This window comes from Hylobates moloch, unplaced genomic scaffold (genome assembly GCF_009828535.3).
Source record: "Hylobates moloch isolate HMO894 unplaced genomic scaffold, HMol_V3 SCAFFOLD_1, whole genome shotgun sequence".
Classification (NCBI taxonomy): domain Eukaryota; kingdom Metazoa; phylum Chordata; class Mammalia; order Primates; family Hylobatidae; genus Hylobates; species Hylobates moloch.
This window is the reverse complement of record NW_026652276.1, coordinates 52,191,365-52,198,707: the sequence shown is the minus strand read 5'-3', so window position 1 is coordinate 52,198,707 and position 7,343 is coordinate 52,191,365. Positions and strand designations below refer to the sequence as shown.

At 36.0% G+C, this 7,343-nt stretch overlaps 1 protein-coding gene and 1 long non-coding RNA gene across 6 annotated transcripts in view; one reads left to right on the top strand and one right to left on the bottom strand.

The window, feature by feature from the left end:
• The window catches only part of LOC131383711 (uncharacterized), an 8,292-nt gene extending 1,005 nt beyond the window's left edge, over positions 1–7,287 (bottom strand). The window contains exons 1-2 of the long non-coding RNA XR_009213947.1: positions 7,233–7,287; positions 1,067–1,303 (exon numbers count right to left, since the gene is read on the bottom strand). This is a non-coding gene — a long non-coding RNA (uncharacterized LOC131383711). The remainder of the gene's footprint in view (positions 1–1,066; positions 1,304–7,232) is intronic.
• CUNH2orf88 (chromosome unknown C2orf88 homolog) overlaps positions 1–7,343 on the top strand; it is a 98,376-nt gene that overhangs the window by 37,614 nt on the left and 53,419 nt on the right. For 4 of the 5 annotated variants that reach the window (XM_058440254.1, XM_058440256.1, XM_058440257.1 and 1 more), the window contains exon 1: positions 5,630–6,050. The exons of the other annotated variant lie outside the window; for it this stretch is intronic. The gene's annotated coding sequence lies outside the window, so the exon portion shown is untranslated. Of the gene's footprint in view, positions 1–5,629; positions 6,051–7,343 lie in introns of those variants that run through there. 5 annotated transcript variants of the gene reach the window in all.

Sequence of the window (7,343 nt, the reverse complement as noted above, 5' to 3'; positions counted from 1 at the left end):
GCCCGCCTCGGCCTCCCAAAGTGCTGGGATTACAAGCGTGAGCCACCGCTCCCGGCCCAAAAAAAACTTCTAAAAGCTAAATCCTGCCAGTTTTCTTCTGCTGCCCCTGCAGTATGGTGGAATATAGGTGGTGTTAGTAAGATTCAACTACCTCATGCAAATAAGTCTTAGGATAATACTGTATTGATGATCAAATGTACAGAGAGATTAAAATAAAGCCTCCTCAGGATGTAATATCTATAGAAAATGACTGGTTTGAGAGGGACCTGGATCTAGCTAGCTATCAGTTTATTCCTTTGCTAAATAGTTTTGCACAAGTTTATCATAAGGTACAAACAGCGGTAGATCAACAGAAAAAGAGAATAAGCAAATTAGTGCTGGAATATGAAAATGTATATAATGGATTTTTAGGGAAAACTCATTGTTCCTTTAAATCTATCCCTACTCTATACTGGCTTCTCCAAATGTTAGGTATTTGCTATATCTGTTGTATAAATGTGACACTAAATGTAAATGCTCAGATAGATAGGATCATTTTGCTGTAAGGGGTCCATGGCCAGACACCAGAGTGAAGGCTGTGAAATTATAAGAAATATACGTATTGGTCTTTGCCCCCATTCCCTGGATCAGGACGCTTAAAATCCTTGTAATTTCCTGAGTGATAGGGATGCTAGGAGAATCTTTTGTTCTAATATTTGGTCTTTGACCCTGGTTCCTGACACAGCGATCCTAAATATCCCTTGTAGTTTCCAGGGTGATGGAGGCATCTTTTGTTCTAATGGGGCAACTCTTAGTGGGCTTCTAGATGGGGAATGGTCACCAGAAAGACTAAGCCATAGTTATAAGGTTGGAGCTTTCACTCTTCTATTCCCCATTCTCAGGAAAGGGAAGAGAGGCTGGAAATGGAGTTAATAATTGATTATACCTACATGATGAAACCTTCATAAAAATCCCTGAACTATGGGGTTTGGGGAGCTGCTTCTGGACAGCAGAATGTATAGTGGAGGTTCCTGGAGGGTGGAGTGGCTTGACAGGGTATGGGAGCTCCATGTGCCTTCCCACATACCTTCCTTTATGCATATCTTCCATCTGGCTCTTTGTATCCTTTCTTTATAATAAATGAGTAGAGGTAAATAAAGTGTTTCCCCAAGTTCTGTGAGCTGCTCCAGCAAATTAATAGAATTCAAGGTGGGGGTCGTTGGAAGTCCAATTTATAGCCAGCTGATCAGGCCACAGCCTGGGGTTTGCAGTCAGCATCTGAAGTTGGGGCAGTCTTGTAGGATCAAACCTGTGGGATCTGATACTATCTCCCGTGGGATAGTATCAGAATTAAACTGAATTAGAGCTGGTGTCTGCCACAGAATCTGCCAGAAAATTGCTTGGTATGTAGAGGAAAAAAAATATCCACATATCTGTTGTCAGAGGTGTTGAGTGACTGTGTGAAAGTAGAGGTAGGAAAAACACTCGGGTTTTTCTATATCACAACAGTCTCATATATAGAAAACCTTAAAAACTCCACCAAAAAAAATATTTGCACTAAAAAATAAATTAATTTATTTTGCAGGATACAGAATCAACTTATAGAAAATTATAGCATTTCTATATACTAACAACGAGCTATCTGAAAAAAATCCAGAAAACCAATTTACAATAGCTACCAAAAAAATAGGAAGAAATTTAACCAAAGAGGTGAAAGATCTGTACACTGAAAGCTATAAAACATTTATGAAATAAATTGAAGACACAGAAAGATACCTTGTGTTCATGGATTAGGAGAACTAATATTGTTAAATGACCATATTACACAGTGATCTACAGGTTCAACATAATCCCTATCAAAATTCCAATGACAATTTTCACAGAAATAGAAAAAATAACACTAAAATTTGTATGGAACCACAAAAGACCCTGAATAGCTAATGCAATCTTGAGCAAAAAGAACAAAGCTGGCGGCATCACACTGGTTTCAAAATATAATACAAGGCTACAGTAATCAAAACAGCATGGTACTGACATTAAAAACAGACACACAGAATAGAGAGCCCAGAAATAAATCCATGCCTTTACAGTTAATTTATTTTTGGCAAAGATGTCAAGCATATACAATGAGAGAAAGAACAATCTCTTCAGTAAACAGTGTAGGGAAAACTGAATATCCAAATGCAGAAGAATGAAATCAGACCCTTATATCATACCATATAAAAAATCAACTCAAAATAGATGAAACACACTTAAACATAAGACCTGAAACTGTAAAACTACTAGGAAAAAACACGGGGAAAGCTCTATGACTTTGCTTTGGGGGATGTTTTTTTTTGGAGATGACCCCAAAAGCACAGGCAACAAAAGCAAAAATAGACAAATGAGATTACATCAAACTAAAAAGCTCTGCACATAAAGGAAATAATCAACAGAATGAAAAGACAACTTACAGAATGGGTGAAAATATTTGCAAACCATGCATCTGATAAGGGGTCAATATCTAAAATATATAAGCAACTCAAACAATTCAATAGCAAGAAAGCAAATAAGCCAATTAAAAAATGTGCAAAAGGCCTGTAATCCCAGCACTTCGGGAGGCCAAGGTGGGCGGATCATGAGGTCAGGAGATTGAGATCATCCTGGCTAACACAGTGAAACCCCGTCTCTACTAAAAATACGAAAAAAATTAGCCGGGTGTGGTAGCGGGCGCCTGTAGTCCCAGCTACTCGGGAGGCTGAGGCAGGAGAATAGTGTGAACCTGGGAGGCGGAGCTTGCAGTGAGCCGAGATCACACCACTGCACTCCAGCCTGGGCGACAGAGCGAGACTCCGTCTCAAAAAAAAAAAAAAAAAAAAAAAAAAAAAAAAACGTGCAAAAGAACCTGAATAGACATTTCTCAAAAAAAAAAAACACATATAAATGACCAAACAGGTATATGAAAAAAACATGCTCAACATCATTAATAATCAGGGAAATTCAAATTACAACTCTAATAAGATATCACCTGACACCTATTAGGATGGCTATTATCAAAAAGATGAATAATTGTGGAAGGTAAAGGAACTGTTATATACTGTTGCTGGGAACGTAAGTTAGTATGAATAGCAGTATGAAGGTTCCTCAAAAAATAGATCTACCATATGATCCAGCAAAGGAAAGTATGTCGCTGAGATATCTGCACCCCTATGTTCATTGAGCACTGTTCACAATAACCAAGATACGGATTCAACCTAAGTGTTCATCAACAGATGAATGGATGCTATACAGCCTTAAAAAAAGAAAATAGTCTTGCCATCTGCAATCACATGGATAAACCTCGAAGATATTATGTAAAGTGAAATAAGCCAGGCACAGAAACACACAAAAACCACATAATGTCACTTAAATGTGGACTCTAGAAGAGTTGAACTCACAGAAACAGAGAGCAGAATGGTGACTTTCTGGGTCTGGGGTTGTAGAAAGTGGGTATTGAGGAAATGTTGGTCAAGGACACAAAATTTCAGTTATGAGAAATAAATTCAAGAGATTTCTTGTACATTATGGTGATTGTATTTAATAAAATGTATTATACACTTGAAATTTGCTTAGAGAGTAGATTTTAAGTGTTTTCATCACAAATACATGAGGTAATACATATGTTAATTAGCTTACTTTAGCCATTCCACAATGTATACATACTTCAAAACATTATGTTGTACACCATAAATATATATATTTTTTGTCAAATTAAAAAAAAATACTTGTAGCATTAGTACTGATTAGTGAGAGCGTACAAATGAAACCCGTAAGCTAAAAACAGAATTAGAAGACATGGTAAATAGGAAAGGTGTTTGAACTTATATGGGGTCTCATTCATTGAAAATACAAAATACTACTGTTAAAGGTGAACCCTGCTAGAAATTGATGTTACTCCTGGGACCAGGGATGCAATAGTTTTATTAAATGATGCTTTGTTGGATATAGCTTTAAAATAAACTATACAAATTGAGAAAGGATTAACATAGAACTGGTTGGTTGAAGTTTATCAATTATTGGTATTTTATTAAATGCTCTTAAAAATGTATTTATTACTAAAGATGTTGAATGATTAAAAAATGTATTTATAACATGGGTACCTTTTAGTTTAATACTTAATGTCATAAAGTTATTATAGCCATTACATCCTATAATTATTTACAGAGAAGCCAGTAATAAAACCTTTAATATTTTTAGAGAATTCTTAAATTTTAAATGGCATACTGAAATAGGATGGATTTAAAAATCAGAAGCTTATTTCCTATTCCCAGATCGCCAATGGTTATTTAAGTCTCTGTAGGGAAGTTAACTTTAAATGTGTGTGTTTTAATTTATCCTTCTGTTAAGTTAAACTAGATCTATTTTCTTAATCTGCATTTTCCCAAGGGTGCATCTTTCTGTATTACTATTCTATATTGTTAAATATTGAAGTTGCTTACAGTTGTTTATAAATGACTATGAACAGTGATAAGTATCAGTGTGCATAAATATTTTTGTTTATTTGGAGTATTTATTATATATTCCTATAAGTAGAATTATTGATATTATAACTCTTCAAAGCTATGGGATCATTTAAATTTCAGGAACTTTCAGGATTTAAAATTTTAACAGGGTCTTCATTGAAGGCATCTTATTTACTATTCATTTGTCACCACTTTAATAATTAAAAACATTTTAAACAATTTTTTTATGTTTAGTATTTGGATTACTAAAAGGTGAATTTGTTATCTATTTCAGCATGAATAATTTTAGGGTGATTGAAAAGGAGGTAGATTTTTTTCCCAGTAACTTCTCAGTCACATTTTCTCCCTCCTACCTACTATGCCAGATGCACTGGATGCAGTAAATAAGAACTGAGTTCCAGTCTCAGCTATCATTTCCCTTTGTTCTTGCCACTCAAGGTGTGGAACATGGTTTGTAAAATCAGTATCGTGGGAGCTTGTTTGAAATGTAGAATCTCAGCCTTCATCCTATACCTATTCAATTAGAATCTGCATTTTTAAGGATCTCTACATGATTTATATGCACACTAAATTTTGAAAAACTCTGCTTTATGCAACTTTCAGCAGTTCACTGAATCTCTCTCCTCCTTGGTTTCTCTCAGTCAAATGACGGAGTTGGCCAAATGATGTGTAGAAATTTTAAAACTGGAAGGAACTCATAATAAGGATTATTGGTTTAGAGCATGGGTTCTGAAACCAGTGTTGTCTGAGTTTGAGTCCCAGCTCTACCGCTTAGTGTGTGACCTTGGGCAGATCATATAGCATCTCCGTGCTCCAGTTTCCTCATTTGAAAAATAGGGATTATAATAGTATCTATTTCAAGAAGTTGTGATATTTAAATGTAATAGATGTAAAGTATGTAGATTAGTGCTTGGTACAGAATAAGCACTATACAAACATGAACTCTTCGTGATTTAAGATTCTTGATTGACTAGCGTTCTCGAACACATGAAGATGCCAACTTACTTGAAAGATACTAGTTGGGGCATTCTCATCATTAGTATGAGTTTGAAGGACTGAGGAAAGTGCCATGGAGGAAGTGGGAATTTGGAACAGTTTTATGGGATAACTAAATTTGAGACTGATTAGAAACAAAAGCATTAGAGGCATTCCAGGTGAAACAAAAATTCCTGGCATGTAGTAGACACCAATATATTTATTTGGTGTCTTCCTTCTAAGGAACCAGTAAATATATGGGTGTCTACTACATGTGAACAAATAAATATGTGGGTGTCTACTATGTGCCAGGAATTTTGAGGAAGGGATAGAGTGGCTAGAATCAGAAAGTTTGTTAGGCAGCAAAGGAGCTAAGATTGAATCCTCTTAATTCCAAACTTAAAAATGTTAGCTTTAACTGCCGGGTCCGTCCCACAGACCCTGGCCCAGCAATGGATGAAAGGAGTACTCAGACACAGGTATGCAGTGTAAGAGCAGCTAGGGGACTGCCCAGCACTAGCAGCCCAAGAGTGAGCAGTCTCAATAAGCTGGAGCTGCTTGCTTTCATTCAGCAAAGACACAATGCCAAAAGCCTGGAGCAAACACAATCTGCAGGTAATTAACATCATTGTTCCCCATTTTAGGGAGCAGTCATGTGCGCAGATGATCAAAGGTTGGTTTCTGGACAACATAAGTAAACAAGCCTGTTTAAGATAAATTCCCCTATGCTTCCTTGTACCTACTCTTTGCCCTCTGCCTCAGGGTCAGGGAAGAGCTGCCTTCAGCTATTCTCCCCCAAAGCTATGCAGAGCCACAGCGTTCTGACCTTTCAGAAGGCCTGCTCCTTTCCCTATAGTTTCTCCCACCACTCCGACCAATCTCCCACATTTAACTGTGAGAAATAGAGAAACTGTATTCTTTTCTGGCAAATAGAATAAATACAGAAAAGCATTAGTAGATGGAATGGGTTAGTAGAAGAGAAAGCAAAAGGGATAAGAACCAAGATTTGGTTATTAGATTTTGGAGAATATGTAGTGCAGGAAGAAATTATGACTCTAAGATTTTAAGTCTGAAGGACCAGGGATGTGCTTCTGGCAAAAATGGGAATATGGTAAAAGCTCCTTTGAGGAAAAGATTGCTTTTGAAAGTGTTGAAGGTAGTACATCCAGTAAATGTGTCGATGTAGCAGAATGCACTTCACTCAGAACAGGGACAATCATACTTTTATCTTTTATTTTTTGTATTGTTGATCCTATTACTAGAATCAAACTTTTAAAATTGTCATATTATGTCATCCATATCATCAATAAGCTAGGCAATCGAGCTTTGCTTTATCCTAATAATGTCAATTTTGTGCAGAAAATGGTTGAGTCTATAAAAATTTGAACTTCAAATTTTTGATAAGCAGTAAGAAAATATAAAACAAATGAAAACTTTAAAATTCTGGAATGATTATATCTTTGTTTCCTTTATATAGTTCAAATTCTCAAATTCTGTCTACCTAAGTATTTCTTAAATGAATTTAAATTGAATGGTTTGCAGTATTGGCTTTTTGTGAACCAAAAAAAGAACTTGAAAGACAGTAAGTTTCAGCTCTATTATTTCATTATCCTGGTCCCTGGATAACATTTATACTCAGCCTGAAATAAATTAAGAGCAAATGAAATATGTAGCTTTCAGACTTTTCTAAAGCACTCCCAGACCTAGATGACAAAGGTCTTCATCTTTTTTGTCCAGGAAATAGCCTAGCATGGTTTACTGTCCCTGAGACTATTAGCCATCATAAATAATATTTACCAGAGTCTTTTTCCTTTAAACCACACAGGAGCAGAAAAACTGATTGGAGGGTGGCATGTGCGTTATAATACTGATTATTGGGTGAAAAGTGCATTTGTGAGCAAATCTGTT